Source organism: Scardinius erythrophthalmus, assembly GCF_964197995.2.
Source record: "Scardinius erythrophthalmus genome assembly, chromosome: 5".
Taxonomy (NCBI): Eukaryota; Metazoa; Chordata; class Actinopteri; order Cypriniformes; family Leuciscidae; genus Scardinius; species Scardinius erythrophthalmus.
The window spans coordinates 51,338,793-51,357,406 of NC_138225.1; positions in this window are offsets into that span (position 1 = coordinate 51,338,793).

Here is an 18,614-nt window from a genome sequence, read left to right on the forward strand (position 1 = left end):
TGGTTTTGACATTCTTTCTGTCACACTTGTGCGACGACCGGCTAGTCTGTTTCGTCCACATTTGTGAAACGTTACAACCCAAAAGTCCCTGCTCCGCAGGTACGAATTCTCTCTAGCTAGGCCCTGGCTCTATGGATCCAGACTAGTTATGAAAATGTCTATGCAGGACGTTATGCGCTATATAACGTATGCGGCGGCCGGCTGGTCCGTTCCGTCCACATCTTAGACCTCTATGGTACCTGCCTTATAGGCATGAGTAGTCTCTATCTAACGCTGGCTCTGTGGACCCAGACTAGTTTTTGACTCAGACACTGGTTGTCATCTCGTGTTGTGGAATTCTTAAGACTGGCCCTTGGCCCAGCTTTATCTGTTTGGATATCTAAGGGCCCGAAGATTCGGTCTCTTTATCCTAGGCTATTCTGTACTTCCTGGAGCTCTCGGTGAGTCAGATTGGCCAAAGACGACAAGCACGGCGTTTTAAATAGTGTTCCCACGGCGTTTTCAACGCAGTACGAGAGAACGTTCTCGTAAGGTAACGTACTTGGTTACTTACGTAACCTCGGTTCCCTTAGAGATAAGGGAACGAGTACTGCGTTGCCTTGCCGTGCTATTGTCTCTTATGGCAGGTGTCTTTTCGCTTCAGTCGATTTAAACCTGTCAAATGGCGGATTCTCTGTGTCTTTATACTCTTCTGTCACGTGCAGTTTCGCGCGCTTGACTCTGGCAGAGTGCCAAGCGCCCCGATTGGCTCGCGCTCCTCTGCTGTTCCGCCATTGGTTCATGCAGTTGCTTTGCACAAGCCAATCAGCACGCTCACGCGAGCTTCTAGCTCTCGCATGTGCTGCAGCAATGCGTTTTAAAATAAAGGCTTCAATATTCTCGAGAAAAGGAGTTTTCCCACAGCGTTTTCAACGCAGTACTCGTTCCCTTATCTCTAAGGGAACCGAGGTTACGTAAGTAACCAAGTACGTTTTTTCCCATCACTAATATCAAGCAGCACAGCGAGCAGTTTTGCACAGTTGTAAGCAGATGACATCGGAAGATGGCATCAGATGACATGAAACGGAGAGTTTGACTGAGGATTGTTTTGTGAACGAGGCACAGTGTAATGGAGAGTTCGCAAAGAAACTTTTGTTCAATGATGAAGCAACCGACTGTTTTGGGTCTGACTCTAGCTAAATATATATTTGTGTGCAAAAAAACTTTATTAACATTATAAATGAACCTCAAGGAAAATGGTCAAATAAAAAAAATAAAAAAAATCCATGTAATGTCCCCTTAAGCTTTATCCATATACAAAGGTGTGCATCACAGATCACACATAGATAATCATTGATCACATTGCAGAAACAAATCTTGTTTGAATATGATTCTCAAACAGTTAAAATAATTTAAGTTTGATAAAAGGTGTTTGTCCAATCAAGATTGCCGGTTGGTTACTACAATATCTACAGATCTAAAGTCACATTCTCTGGCAGAATTTATCTGCAGTGTGTGTGTGTGTGTTTGTGTGTGTGTGTGTGTGTTCGTGTGTGTGTGTGTGTGTGTCTGGTGGGCGAGGTTGCTCACTGAAAGTTGCTGATTGTGTTTTTCAGCATGGGAATCAGATCCGTCTCTCTGCCTGGATAGTGTGTCTTGATCTGCTCGATATATCAGGAAGTAATTCATTCATTGGTATTGTATCATATTTAGGTGTGTACATGGTTTCACACATGTGTGCATGAGTGTCTATGTGCTAATGGTCTCAATGGTGACCAGGAAAATGCTGATAAGCATGTATGCAGTTTGTAGTTCACTGCAGTGGTCTAAAATAGCTGCAGTGCACAGGCCATTAATATGCATCAATGTGCTCTACAGGAGACGGTCTATGAACTTCATTCCTGCATTACTGTACTGTAGCTGCTTCTAAATCCAGATTATTTCCTTTTCCTACTTACATTTGGGTCACAGAATTCTGCTGATGTGTTTAAACATGATAAATGTGTTAAACAGAGCATTTTGAAAAAATACATTTTGAATACGTCCTCCAATATACTGCAGTTTCCAGCTGAAATAAACACTAAAACACCAACAACTTTTCTCATCGGCACACAAATTATGATTACAGGGGCAAATTTTTGGATTGATAAGATGTTTTCGTGGTTCCTTACATAATATTGTTATGACCTCAAAACACTTATACCACAAGACATAATTTGTAATTTTGATGTTTGCATCACATAACTAGTTATATACAGTATGTGTGGCTTTTCAACAGTAAACTTGCTCGCTAGCTCACCTGATACAGCAGTGCACTACTATTGGTTAGGTTTAGGGTAGTGTTTAGTGTAGGTGGTATGTTATTTTCAAATTCAATATTTTCAAGAAGCTATTTCCAATGCACATAAGTTGCATATAGTCCACAACTTGGTACATGTTCAAGTCCACACATGGATGGAGATCTGAAAATGTACTGCATAGAAGAAGGGAGAAAACTAAATGTTTAAGTGAACTAAATGAGTGGAGACGTGCAGCATACTGTACATCACCAGAGAGAGAAATCTGTTGGAAGATTGAGTTTTGAAATTTAGATCAAGCTGTTTTTAGATTTTATTAGATTAAAATTTTGATTTTAAAAAAGTGAAAGAAATTAATCAATTTAGAAAATAGACAGGGCGAAGTTTTATTTCATGCCGACTTTTTTCATGCAAGTTGTTAAAGCTGCAGTCCGCAGTTTTTCCTCTTTGTCGCCATCTCTGTTCGAAATCTGCAATTGCAGATATTCACGGAATTATCAACTTTACGTGGGTTGTGCCTCGGCACGGCACAGCGCGGATGAATCCAATGTTTTGAGGAGAATGTGTGGCTGTCAGTCGCCGCCGGTGTGGATCCTGGCATTCAGAATCACAGATTCTACTTTTTGGAAGTATGACCAACATAAGAATTTTCACTGAAATATGTCATCTGAACAAGTAACATCCACTTTTGTTCTGACCAACTAAGGGGAAAAAAGCATCGCAGTAAATCGCGCTGATTAAATCTAACGATCGCTTATCATATCACGTCAAACCGTGCAAATTATACTTTGTTCTTAAATTGTTAATGTTAACAACATCAGCACTGCGTGACATTTAATCCCCTTCTGATATTTATCCTTGTTTTCGCACGGGCCGGTTGCAGTCTCTTTTTTTCTCCGAAGTCCGAAGTCTTTCGCGTTTTATAACGGGTGAATCTCCAGTTGTCACTGTTGATTGTCGTTTGAACCTTTCTGGATCCGCCATCAAATTGATAAGTTTAATTATATCAAGTGTTGTGAGAAAAGGTTATAAATCTCCACCTCCAACATCCTCACACTCATAGCCGACTAGCCGAGACTCTTCTTTATGTGGACAGATGTGACGTAATGACGCAAAGACATGCTCGAATTTCCCACGCAAATCCACCAGTACCACTGGAATTAAGAATATTATTACAAGCTTACCGTTGTGAATCGAGCTAAGGCAAGCGGATAGTTTTGAACACTGGCTGGTTATGTATTCGCTCAAAAATTTATTTTGGATAATTTTTAACCCAAAAACGCTACGGACTGCAGCTTTAAGAACACAGTAATAATTCATGTTTGCAAAACTGTTTAGTTGATGTCAAAACTGCTGCTGTGCAATGTACTTTTTTTGGAGTGATGTGTTGCATTTCTATGCATTTCTATCCTATTTAGACGGTAAAAAAGGTTTTTGCTGGTATGGAAAAGTGAATATGTGTGTGTGTTGCATGCGTAATCTGGGGAGGGAATAACTGTAAGAGGAGAACAGCTGATGGATGGGCTTTAGGACGGCTAGAAATGCTCTTCATATACAGCAAGGTCAAAAGAACTGCAAGAGAATGCTTGGAAAGAGATGTGTTTGGCTGAATACTGTTATTCAGAGAAAAGTCATTTGCATTATTAATATGCTAGTATCATTGTCTGTGTTGCTGTTTATCTTGAATACAATGTACAATAAGGCCTCTTTTGTTAAAGGCACTGATTTTTGGATCAAAATATCCAAAAACCACTAGAACAGTGTTATACATTTTGTTGATTTGTGTACTTACATTAACCCAAATGTTTCTAAGAATGGTAAAATCCAGAGAAATAAGCAGTTTTAACCAGGAAACGGACCGTGTCCGTGTGTCACCTATCATTAGGCGATTTTCCATTACAGATTTGCGCAAAACTTTAGCGATTTTTTTTTTTTTGTAAATGTGGGCAAAAAACTATTGCGAAATGACGGCATTTCCATTAACCGATGTTATGCGACTAAAACTTTCCTCTCGCGATAATTCATTCCAAAAATCATAGGTTTATGTATATCAGCCACCGCACTGGCCATTATTATTAATCAAAGGAGACATATGTGTGTTATCCAATCATTAATGACAAGGAAAGACCCTTATACTGTGAACGGCACATACTGTATGAGGTGTTTCTGGGTGTTTCTCCCTCATTTCTGCTTCGAGGTCTTGATTGTGGCATTTATTTGAGGTTTAGGATCCAGTATTCCTGTAATTCTTTTGTCTTTTATGAATTTAATAAAGAGCTCTGTATCGTATTCTGTTCAAACACACCACGTCATCTACGTCAGGTGACCTGTAAATGCGCTAAAACTGTTTTTTTATAACTGTAAAATTGACGTGTTTCCATTGGGCGTATTTTCAATTCGCAATTTCAATTTGCGCAATTTGAGCGGTAATGGAAACGCGGCTACTGACATCATACCCACGTTACCCTCGATATCCAATACCAAAGACGCTATAAAATATAAAGTGTTTTATTAGACACATGAGCGACTGTTTTGGATACATTCACCGACAGAAAACTAATCATTGTTATAAAGCTCAACACAGCTTGTTTAAATCTCGTTTTCTTGATTTACTGCGAGTACCATGTTTTACCATGCCTAATATCGGTCTAGTTCACTGCAGTGTGCAACAAGTGTCTCATACTCATACACATACACATGACTGGAAGAAGCGGAAATGGCGTCTACGGGATAATAAAAGCTCCACTCCTCTCGAGCCGCGTGTCGTGCTCGTCTCTCATTAGCAATCGCTTCAGTGGCTCTCGTAACGTTAATAAATCTTTCATACATTACCGGTCATTCATGAATATGATTCTGCCCGAGTCCCATCGTATTCTCCGCCGGCTGTAGAGGTGAAGACAGCAACTCCCATGATTCCACGAAATCAAGGTATCATCAAGCTACGCCTTTGTTTTGAATAAACGACCTCTAGTGGCGAAAAATTACATAGTGTGCCTTTAAAGGACAAGTTCGGTATTTTACACTTAAAGCCCTGTTTACAGATCGTTTCTGATGAAATAGAACGGTTAAGATTAAAATTTGGACACATGCTGCTGTCCCGAGAATTTTAGGTTTATTTCGCTTTCCCCCCCACCTCCACAATGGCTGCATATGTGCACTGGAACAATCCTTCCTAAAACGCATTAAACTTTCGTTTACAAAGACGTGAAACTCACCGAGTGGTCAGGGGTGTTCACTGATATGCTCACACAAAAATCGCTGCAAAAGATGCTTTCTAACAGGTGTTTTACCATTCGTTGTAAAACTGTGGACTTATTTTTCCAAACGCCTCACACCCGTACATTCTTCCGTTGAGAGCTTGAATAATAGACACTCCTACAGAAAGAATACAAACAACCCCACTTCCGGCGGAGTAATACCGTACCTCACACAGCACATCCAATACAAGTCAGTGGAGTTGGACAAAAACTACGATAAAATCTGTTAGAAAGCATCTTTTGCAGCGATTTTTGTGTGAGCAGATCAGTGAACACCCCTGACCACTCGGTGAGTTTCACGTCTTTGTAAACGAAAGTTTAATGTGTTTTAGGAAGGATTGTTCCAGTGCACCTATACACCCATTCTGGAGGTGGGGGGGGGCAAGCGAAAGAAACCGAAAATTCTCAGGACAGCAGCATGTGTCCAAATTTTAATCTTAACCCTTATATTTCATCAGAAACGATCTGTAAACAGGGCTTTAAGTGTAAAATACCGAACTTGTCCTTTAACATTAGTTCATATGAATTTACATGGACTAAAAGCAATATATTTTAACAATGTAGTCTTTGTCAATGTTACTTAATAAAAATGCAATTTTCATTGTTTATATATTAACTAGTGTTAAAAATCCAACTTTTAATTTGAAAAATGTATTAGTAAATGTATATGCTCAAGTATAAGCATATTTCATAAATGAATCAAAACCTAATTTATTGCAGTTAGACATTCAGATGTGTTTAAATGGGCAGTTATAAAAATGATTAAGTGTTAGATTAAATTACCAATTTTTTTTCCACACACTCACAATGTCATGAATAAAAAAAAATCACAGTTTAGAGTGACAGATTTTAGTAGTATGCATATTTTAATATGTATTATAGTGCATGTCATGTCAAACACTTAAAACTGTATTTCATGGAGTTGTTCAGCAGTATATTCAAAAACATTTCTAAAATGTGTGTGTACAATGTGTGTCTGTGAATTTAAATGAAAGAGAGAGAGAGTGTATGCGTGTGAGAGAGAGCGAGATTGCTAAGGCTCAAGAGCTAGCACAAAAGAGCTAGTCTCAAAGGCAATTATGATGCTCTGACATGAATAATACCCAGGCCTCTCATGCTAAAAGGAAAGGAAAGATGAAAATAGGCTCTGAAAATCTGTGCATTTGGTTCTTTGTTACTGTCTATTCTTCTGCCAATGTTTTATCATGCTAATGCAGCGCCTGATAAAAATAGTTTGGGAAAGACGGGCTTCCCTGACGAGCGCTCGACCGGGGTGTCGGGGAGGCCTCTGGAAGTCACTGATAAACCATAAACAACTGCAGGAAATTCCTCTCGTCCTCATGTCAGCAACTCTGTTTTTTCTTCAAGCAGAACCATCTGCTCTGATTATGCAGCTAATTCTGTCTGAACACTTTCTTTTTATAGAAATCATATAGTAAGCCATATATATTCTTCACATGGATTGTTATTGTTTGTCTGAGAATGTCTGCGTTTCCTACGTAATATGATAATAATAAGTGGTGCTTCACATCTAACTAAGTTTCCTGTGTAAAACAATATATATATATATATGAAGACTTCAGATGCAAAAGCCTCTTAGTGCCATCTGAAATTTTCTTCTAGAATGATCATTTTTATCAAGCTTGTATTTTTATGTTCAGTTATTTCACTTTAATGGCAATGAAAATGATCTTTTCATTGTCATTAAAGTGAAATTACTGAAATTAAACATACAAGCTTGAAAAAAAATGCTCATTTTAGAAGAAAATTTCAGATGGCACATAGAGGCTTTTGCATCTGAAGTCTTCATATATATATATATATATATATATATAGTGTGTATGTGTTTGAAAGAAGTCTCTTCTGCTCACCAAGGCTGCATTTATTTGATTAATACATTAATGAAAAATGCTTTAAAAACAGTAATATTGTGAAATATTATTACAGTTTAAAAGTAACTGTTTTAATTTAATTTAAATGTAATTTATTGATGTAATGACAAAGCTGAATTTTCAGTTTCACTGCTTAACGTTTTTGTGAAAACGGTGATACCCCCCCCCCCCCCCCCAGGATTTTTTGATTAATTGAAAGTTCAAAGAACAACATTATTTAAAATAGCGATTTTTTGTAACATTATAAATGCCTTTACTGTCACTTCTGTTTAATTGAATGCATCCTTAATAAAAGTATTACATTTCTTTCAAATCTTACTGACTCCAACATTCTGAATGGTAGTTTATATTAGTTTTCATTTTTGTTTTAGGACTTGTAAAGAATAAGTAGAAAATATAAAAATAACACTCACATTGCTGACATTGACATTTCTGTCCAAAAAGAAGAGCTTAGAGCAGCATAACAGTTATTATAGCTACAGTAGAAGTGTACAATGTATAATTCAATGTTTGTCATTGCAAAAGAAAGTAATTCACATCCATTCATTGAATTTTCATTGCATGCATGGCCTTGGCACTTTCATCCAAAATGAGATGGAAAGCAAAAAACTAAAATAAGTGCATACCTGTTACTAAGGCAGGTACTTAAGAATGCAAGCCAATGCTGTTATTAAATGACCTTAACGTACCTTAAAGAGATATTTCTACCTGATGTGACGCATAAACATTTGCTTTGTTGGTATAAATGAACGTGTTTAGGTGGAACCTTGGTGGATTTTTGACTTGAATAAAAGAATTTCATTTAGATGTTACCATCAGTATAAAGAAATCTCATAATGTTTTTAAGTTTGACTATCTAAAGGCAGATGGGAACGGTTTTCCCTTCTTCTCTCTGTTTGTGAGCTTGCTGTGCCTCGGCACTGTTTGCTGATGCAGTGAGTCTGCAAGGACCTGGCAGCTTCCACTACTGAATTATTCATTAGGGAGAAATCCGTTGAGCCCCTCCCCCATCATCTTGTTATAAGCTCTCTCACTAGTATTCACTCTGCGAAAAATGTACAGAAGGCACAAATCTCTACTGTACTTTCTCTTAAACATACAGTGGAAGTACAATATAAGGAACTTCATAATACTATATATAAGATTCATTTTCTGCTGTCTAAAAAATGCTGGGTTGTTTTAACCCAACTTTGGGTCAAATATGCACAATCCCAGCCGTTGGGTTAAATTTTTCAATTATATTTTTAACCCAATGTTTGGGTTTGTCCATATTTGACCCAAAGTTGGGTTAAAACAACCCAGGATTTTTAGAGTGTGCCATTCACATGTAGAGACTACTCTAAATATTTCTTAAAGTACCCATGTAGTCAATCATTTTATCCTTTAAAACTCATCTTTGATCACCAAAATGACATATTTAAACGTGTTTTCCTTGAAAAAAAAAATCTTCATGCCTTAAAATATCTTGAATGTGACTCTACACCCTTGCCTTATTTAGTATAAGCGGTTCTATGAATATGCAAATGAGCCCCGCCTCCACTCACTCACTCACTCTGCTCAGAGATCCACTGGTTGGCGATCACACGTTGATCTGATTGGTTACAAGGTAGTTTGTGACGTCAGAAACACCAGCGATTTCAAAGCGTGTTTTTGAGACTGTCTTTGGTTCACTGCAGTTTTAAGGAGAAAATACTCAGCAATGCTGTCGACTTATGAATTTACACATGGATTGTCTTAAAGCATATTAAAAACACCACATAGACATATAAACAACATTAAAAGCCTGATTTTCACCACAGAAGGTCTTGAGTGATGCTGATAAAAATGACTGGATTTAAACAACATAATTATGATAGAGAGTTCACATACAGACCCATGAATATGTAAGAATAAACGGTAGAATGGCACATTTCTATCATACAAACCTGTCATGCCTCCGTTATGCATGGCGCAGCGCTATAACAGCACATATATCAGGTGATTAGTGTACAGAACTGCATTGGGGAAATGATTTATGAAGTCTGTGTTTCAGTGATACTGGCAGTCCATAAGAGAAAGAGGGCTATTGTTACTGTTCTCTGCAGAACAGGTGTTGCTGACTCTGTTTCTCTCTCCTAAAATAGCTCACATGATGGTTATAGTCCCTGTCTGGACTCTGGACAGAACGTTTTTTTTTTTTTTTTTTTCAAAAAATATGAGTTTTCATGATTTAATGGTGACCTTTTTTTCTCTCTCTCTCTCCTGTCACAGCAGAGACAACTAAACGTAAGCCATGTGTCAGGTGAATTTCCAAAGAGTGTAAATCCTGCCTTTGAACAGTCCGATATGTCCGATACTTCTGACTCAACTAGAACAGAATAAAAGATAAAAATGATTTTATCTTACAATTCTCACTTTTTTCTCACGATTCCGATTTTTTTTTTATAAAAATTGCGAGATGTAAACTTTATAATTATTAAAACATGCAATTGTGAGTTTATATCTCACAATTCGTACTTTTTTCTCACAATTATTTTTTTCTCTCAAAATTGTTAGATATTAACTCACAATTGCAAGTTAAGTCCAAATTGCGAGATGAAAAGTTGCAATTACCTCTTCTTCTTTTATCCCGTGGCGAAAACAAGCTTCCATACTTTGGGGCTACCTGGATTTTGAGATATTAAAACTACCTGGATAAATTGGATCTTCACAGCTTTGATAAAGCAATGCTAAGGACAAACATTATGATTACTGTTTTTTTAGAGTAATGAAGTAATCAAATGTAGAAAATGCCCTTACTCATGCCATACTTTTTGTATTCTACACAGTATTTGAATGAAAATCCGCCCCCCTCCTTTATTGCACCTCATCATCACCAGCTTGAACACTCATGTTCTGTTCTCTCGTTGACCTTATCAGCTGACTGTGACTGTCCTTTGCTACAGTCTGCAGCGTAAGAGATTTTGTGTATTTCGAGTGACTTCTGTTGGGAAACTTGTGTGTGAGTGTGTTACTGTGTGATATTGTGCGTATTGTGTGATAGAAAAGCCTGGAGGCGAGGGATGGTGGCGTGCGTCAGCAGGTGAACATATTGTTCCTAAAAGTTATGAATGTGTCGTAGAATGCAGCTTTAGGCTCAGGAGAAATTAAACATGCACTTTTTGAGTGGTTAAAGGCATTAGAAATATCAACATACTCTCAAAAGGAAATGTCACTCTATACCTAATTCTTTTCACATACCCCATAGTGTCTGTTATAAACTCTGTTATAACTAAACAGTTTAGCCCCTTTCACACAGAGATTCCGGAAAATACACGGATAATGTGTCCTAGGATCTTTTGATTTTGGTTCATTCACACTGCCAGTGATTTTCCGGAATCTGTGAGTGCGTTCACACACATCCCGTAAAGATCCCGTAAAGACACGTGGCGTCAGGATGTGTTGTAGAAAGGCCAGTCTAATCTTCCGCTCTTTCCATTGTAGTCGTGCACTTGGTGGGTGTTTTTACGCACCATCTTAAGTTTACTAATGATCTGCGCTTTCAATCTCGAGAGACCACGCTCGAGCATTTTTTTTCCGGATTCGGTCGTACACTAACGCATCGCGTACCGTTCCACAAAGTTGGCGAACGATCTCAGCTTCAGCGCGGATAGTAAGGAGCTCCTGGTCTCGGCTTCATTCCAGTTTGCAGACTTTTTTTCGTTCTTTCTTTGTTGATGATGAACACAAACTTTCTTCTAAGAGCAACAAAATACCCTTTACAGCATTGGTCCTGGCTTTTGTTCACACAGGGCACGTTCCGGGACTGATCCCGGCAATGTTACTTGGTCCCCATCCCGGCATCAATCCCGGGACGTGTTTGCATTCACACAGAAGGCACTCTAGCACTTTTACGGCAATTTCCCAGGATCAACGCTCTGTGTGAAAGGGGCTTTGGTTTACCAAAAAAAAAATGTTTTTGTTATGTACTCACCTGATTTTATGGTGTTTTCGGTGCTTATCCTTACTGGGATCATTTGTGGCTGAAATGACTTCCATGTTTTGCATCATCCAAACACGAAGTTTGCTTGACAGAATGTTTCAGACTCGAACATTTGCTGGTGCAAGGAAAAAAGTCAGTACACCAACGTTTCTGTTATAAGACTGAGAATATTTATGCTTTTATTTATTACCCTGGCATTACCATTGTTCTACAATATATTGAAAAACTATGACATTGTCTTCAGTCAGATCCTGACTGACCTGGGCCTGAATACTATTAACCCTTAGAAAAACACATTTTACCTAAAATACATACGAATACTCATGAGATCGCGTTGGGTAAATCAATTACACAAGTGCTTGTCAACGTTTCAGTATCTCACTGGTAATATGCAATATCTATACTTTTAGATGGCATCTTTATAATTCTATCATAATTCCAGTTTGCATAGTAGGAAGTAGGGGTGTAACGGTACATGTATTTGTCCCGAAACTTCACGGTACGGACGTCACGGTTCGGTGCATATAGAGTCAGATGACAAATACAGTCAGACACAGGCGATACACACTTCAGTCCAGGAGGGGGCACGTGCGGTAATGCAACGCTGTTTGCTAACCACCATAACAGGAAAAATAACAGAAGAAGAAGATTTGATCCATGCACCAACCCAGAACAATGCTGCGTCTCAATTCGCTTACTTATACTACGCCCTAAAAGTATGTACTCTTTTTGTGAAGAAAAAGTAGATACTTTGAGAGTGTAGCAAAAGAGTACACAAGCTTTGGGACATACTATCATATCATACAATTGTGTCTTTAACGGTTGCTCTCTGTCACAGTAAACTTGCCTGTCAATCAACTTGTCACAGTTAAAATCCTCCACATTTTATTTCCGACCGTATCTGAGAGAAATGCAGAAGCACGTTGATCTGCAGTCACGGGTCTTTCATGCGGAGGCTCTCCTCATATTAATGCATAATGATGCACTGAAAAGGTAATGGCCAAACGGATCTTTATAAAAGTCCACATTTTGCAGATGAAATATAACACAGATAACATTACATAAATATTTTTTTATCAGGTTAAACTTTGATTAGTCACTCAAACCTTTATCTAAACCAGGGGTTGGCAACCTTTTTGTCATAAAGTGCCATTTTTAAATTTCCAAGTTCATCGCTGTGCCACAACACACATTTAGCCTATATATATATATACATACATACATACATATATATATATATATATATATATATATATATATATATATATATATATATATATATATATATATATATACACACACACATTTTACATTTTCATAATAGCTAACACAGAAATAGTACAAAAAATTTAAATATTCTATTGAAATTTGTTTTAGATTTAGATAGACAAATTATAGTATTTATAACTCCTAACTAGAGATGCACCGATTACAATTTTCTAGGCCGATTCCGATTTCCCATTGAGTTTGACCTGCCGATACCAATTTCAGCCGATTCCTATTTCATTTTACACTTTACAGCACACACAAATATTTATTTTCTATATATATATATATATATATATATATATATATATATATATATATATATATATATATATATATATCTTTTTTAAAAATAAAATACCATATCCTTTTACCCAAACTGAATAATAAAAACAAGTTTAAATGGGTACATTTTTTATAAATATTTTTGAGTCTTCATTTTCTTTTCTGACATAACCTAATACAGTTCATGTTAAAACACACTAGACATGCACATTCTGTGCATTTTGGGCACTTTTGTTTGAAATCATATTTATTTTGTCCATCAAAAGTGGGCTTTCACTTTCATTGAGAATGAGCAGCGCAGACAAAATAGACTCGGCGGCGAAACCCGCGCTTCTCTGCTGCTCACACGCTGCTCCTGCTCCCGCGTGAATGCACTCATTGATTAACATGCACGCCGAAAAAAATATGCGTGAAACGGCCGTAATTCACGAGGTTTCCTACATGTGCGTTCCGTGTTTTTTTACTATGAGGAATTATTACATCAAAATGTAGATATGTGTGCAGGTAGACTACTTTATCTGAATGAAATACATACACTTCTCTCGCATTTGCGCGCGTGCCAGCGATTAACCCTCCGCGTGCCAGTGTTGGCACGCGTGCCTTAGGTTGCCTACCCCTGATCTAAACCCTTAACCGTCGGTAGCGTTTTTTTTTTTTTTCATGTCGGTAGTTTTTTAACACTTTTTACTCTTGTTTGTAGTTCCTCCTCTAAAGCGCAATGGGTTGTGGGTAATATTAGCCATTATAGTGAGATCTCAGGTGCCGCTTCACTCGCTGTCTCCTCATGGAAAGGTTAAAGGAACACGCATACTTTTTGTGACTTTAGCTTATTCACCGTATCCCCCAGAGTTAGATAAGTCCATACATACCCTTTTCATCTCTGTGTGTGTAAATCACTCCACAGAAGTAGCAGTGCTTCGGCTTCTGAGAATATAGTTCCCAGTATGTATACGGTTAGAAGATGGCTGTGTCTCATGTGACCTTGTTATTTGTACACGCTGTGACTATACACATCACAACATGTAAATAGGAAAATGTTGGCGTTATTTTGTCACTTATTGGGAGCAGTATGCTAGCTGGAGCCGTTTATCTCCAGTCTTTGTGCTAAGCTAGGCTAGCGGTGGGTGCGTCAGACAGTTACGACACGCACGGAGATGAGAAGGGTATGTATGGACTTATCTAACTCTGGGGGATACGGTGAATAAGCTAAAGTCTCTGACGTAGATGGCTCTTTTTCCTCCTCATTTTTCCGTGATTTCTTGAAAAAGCGTATTATTGAAGTTTGTGCGGCTCTTACGTGCAACAACAGCACGTTAATCAAACCAATACATTTGAAAACAGCCATTGCATTTTACAGCTCAGCATTGGTCAATCTATCAGTTAGAGTAACAAATCAACAATTCCTTAATTTTTTAATTCTAGCAGTCAGGAATCTGGAGTATCGAACCGTGACCCGTAAACCGAGGTACGTACCAAACCGTGACTTCTGTGGTCCGTTACACCCCTAGTAGGAAGATGATTATAGTATATATTCCCATAGGGGGAAACACAAATGAGATCTCAACTGTCTTCCTTGAAAGGAATTGTTTGGGGGGAAAAGTTGAGACCAAACTGAGAATTTGAATTATCCTCTGAACCACCAATTTCCCCCTGGATTTGTTTGTGCCTCTTTGTCCTCCTGCACTTTCCTCTCATTCTGCCTCTCTTTTTCATGTTTGTCTGCCTTTTCTCGTTATGTGAACTGACTAATTCAAGCGTAGGCTCTTTTTTTATAATTCATGTTAAGATATAGTTGGGACTCTTTTCTCTCTTTTCTCCAGCTCTGTGTCTCTGTCGCTCTCTCTGTATCTGTCTCTCGCTCTCTGTTTTTACCTCAAGAGTGTGAAGATTTAATGGCTTCTTGTGTTTATGTCGTGTGTCCTTTTAGGCCCACGTCGTTCATCGCTGGCTAATCGATCAGGACAATAGTGTGAGCTCTGAGCTGCCGGATGGCCAGGGAGTGTGGCACTATGAGGAAACAGTAAATATCTGCAACATATATCTAAATTTTTATTCTCATATTTCTATATACATATACATATTGTATATGGCGTTATCTGTCACTAGAAATGCTTCTGTCATTGTTGTTAGTGTTTTTTTGGTGTAGTGGTTCTAATTTCATCCGCATTTTTTTTCTTGTGAATTGGATTTTAGCACCATAAAGTTTTTATGTAAAATTCAGTTTAACAAACTCTGGTTTTATTTGAGAGTTTCGTATTACTGTTTGGTGTTAGACTGGCTTTTTATTTAAGTAAGGGTAGATGTGGTCGTGGTCTGGACAAGTTTTTTGTTGGTTTATTTGTTTTTCTATCAGTTTCACCTATAGAGATTTTTGTGGTTGCGTTCAGATTTTGAGTTCTGTTTTTGTGATGTGTGGATTATTTTTGCGTTTATTAGTGTACTCACACAGCATATAAAAAGAGTCCACGGGCAAAAAAAAATAAATAAATACCAATACATCACGTTAGTGACATAAACTACATAAACAGTATGGGTAAAATACAATAAGGCTTAAAGTAAAATGAACCTATTTTACCTGTGGGTTCTTAAGTGTACTTTTCACATGTTTTGATGTGTTACTCACAAACACTTTATCATGTGAACACATTTATATCCAGACACCTATGCATGCACTGACGTGTGTTCACATTATCCACATCTTTCCATGTTGTGCAGTGAGAGCTGAATCTGAGTGGTGAGTGAGGTTCAGTTGGTTTCATCTGTGTTTTGTTTCACATCTGTGCTTGTGGTGTGTGTTCATGTGCTGTGATAGTGCTCATTTCATAGTATGTGTGTTGTGTTGTGGATTTGATGTTTAGTGTAGTGTTAGTGTTTCTGTTTACACAATGCTTTGACTATCTTTGACAAAGGTAAGTCTCCAGTTTTTATTTATTGATCTGAATTAAAGGCAGATTTCCAAGTCATCTTCTTATCATAGTTCTGAATAATTTTAGAATAGTTTGTAAAACAGTTTTGTTGTGGTCATGAGCTTGAGGATGTAGAGAGTGGGGTAAGATGTGTCACTGTGGGTAAGCTGTGTCACAGCACATTTTTGCAAAGATGCACAATTTGTTGTCAAGTAACTGCACATTCACAAATGCCTATGATTGAGATAAGCACAAGAAAAGTGATATGATTTGTTTTTTGTATGTCAAAGTAATTTTTCTACAATTAAGGTATAAACAAATTTTATGTCACAGCAAATGTATCAAGTTGTTTGATTATCCACTTGTTTATTTTTGAAAAAAAAAATGTGAAATACTATTAGAATTATTTAATTATTTATTAGAGTTATAGTTAGTGTTTTTAGTATTAGAAATTGTTTCACTATTCAAATATTTTGAATATAAAACTTTTTCTGACTGTAAATGTGAATAATGTGCCGCAAAAGAAGACTGGGATATGTTATATTTTTTCAATTAAATGTTTTTTTTTATTTTTATTATTATACATGCAGAAGTGGCTGCATGTTATTGACTGTTTATTCTAATTTTAGTTGATAACAGACATTCTGAAACATATTTAGGTGTGGCACATTTTACCCCAAAAAGTAGCACATCTTACCCCACTGTCTCCTATATTAAAAGCCCTAAATTATCTATCCAAACAAGCACAATACACAATATGTAAAAGAATATGACACTTTTTTAAGATGCTGAAAGATGTCTACACTGGAAGTCAGCCACACACAGAGATGCAACAACACGAGGTCATGCCCATTATCATCAACAAATCTGTTCTCACTGCAAGTGACGTGATGGGATGCACCAGGGTAGATGAGACATAACATTTATTAAAGCAAACATTTATAAAGTTAGATTGTTTTTTAATCAACATCAAAGATTACTGGATAAAATTTATATGAATGAATGATGGGAAGCGTATATCTTCCTGTAACTGGTCATCATTGAAATTTTTTACAAATTGCAATTTTAAAAGTACAAATATTCCATGCAGTATGTCAAATAATAATAAGCTGCATGCATAAAACATAATAATAATAAATAATATTTAAAATAGTTGGATGGCATCTTTTCAAAAGGGCTTCAAGTCAAGTACATGCTTGCAGTTGATGGATTGATAGATTGATTTTGCAAGTTGTTTTAGTTGCAGTTATCAATTGGGTGAGTTAATTGCTATGAATTATAGTTATTTTAAGCCTTTATTATAATACCTTATGACTGATACATCAAAGGTAGTTTCTGGCCTTCTAAATTAAAGTTCACATTTCATTTTCTTACCATATTTCTAACCACTGTTTTAGCAACTATTGTGTATTATGTGTAAAAATTCCACCAAATGCCATGCAATAAATAAATATAAATAAAGTAGGATACAAAGTTTTTCACCCATTTTACTGTTGCTGAGTTTAGTCTTAAGCTCACAGCATTGATCCGACGTTGCTCACTTCCAATGTAGACGTGTTTTAGGTCTGTACAAATATTATTCTGTCCTTAATTAACCATTTGTGTCTACTTGTGTATGTGTTTATTTGGTCAGATTTTTTCCTAATAAGATTTAGAAGTCAGCATTAAATGTCAAGTTCTCAGATATGTACTATGACCACTGATTGACTCATGTCACATTTATCAAGCAATGTCATGTTTTCTTGATCTCATACTGTTTGCTCTTTACTGTTTGCTTAGGTAAATGATCCTCAATGGATAATTATGCTTTATTTAATGTTCATGTTACATACTGTGTGCAATGCATAAGAGGTTTTTCTTTTAGCCAAATGAAACGCTTTGTTGAAAAGGCCATAGAAACTATGAAAAGGGCTGTGATAGATTGTGTTCTGTTCTACCCAATCCCTAGAGCTTCCCAACAAGAGCTTACTTTTAAATGACAAAATGTGGGATTTTAAACATGCACTTTTTAAAAGTGTTCTCATTCAATACAATTGAGTGCACATCTTCTTTTTCAGAACCAAAAGTCATAAACCTCACATACCACTGAATTATATGATTTTACTATTTAAAGAATGTTGTGCTTAATGTTCCCCTCAAGAACAAAATCCTTATTCATTAGATTAGAAGATTTGTTTGAATGATAAATGAAAGCAATAGAAATCCGTTCTGCATATCTAATGGCAAAATATACTTCAGGTTTGGCAGGCCGTGTTCATATTGTCACACTAACTGCTAATTAAAAGGAGCCTGACTCTTCCCTTCAATTTGTTTGATTCAGTTGTTCTGTTCTACTGATGAAAACTGAATCTGAAACATGAACTGACTATATTGTGTGGTCCAAGCCTAACGTATAAGTATTCCTACATTATCATCCTTGTTTGTCCTGAAACAAGATCGTTTCTAGGGTATAAGGTTTGAGGTTAGTGGCTTGAACAACATTATTATTCACCATAATTCTCTCTGATTTTAGAGGTTGGATATGTTAGGTTATTGTTTGGTTATATGTTAGGATATGTTTGGATATTTCAGTTGGATTAAGGCAATGGGTTGGGGCTATAATTGATTGATGGGAATGCTGTGCCAGGGATAAGAAAGGACGGTGATCAAGAGATCCATGTCCTACTTAAAATACAACATCAAGGGATCCAGATCAAGGAAGTTAGCCATGTCTCGATCAGGAAGACAATGCTGCAGTCTTTAACACCTCAGTGTTTAATTCTGGTCTTGAT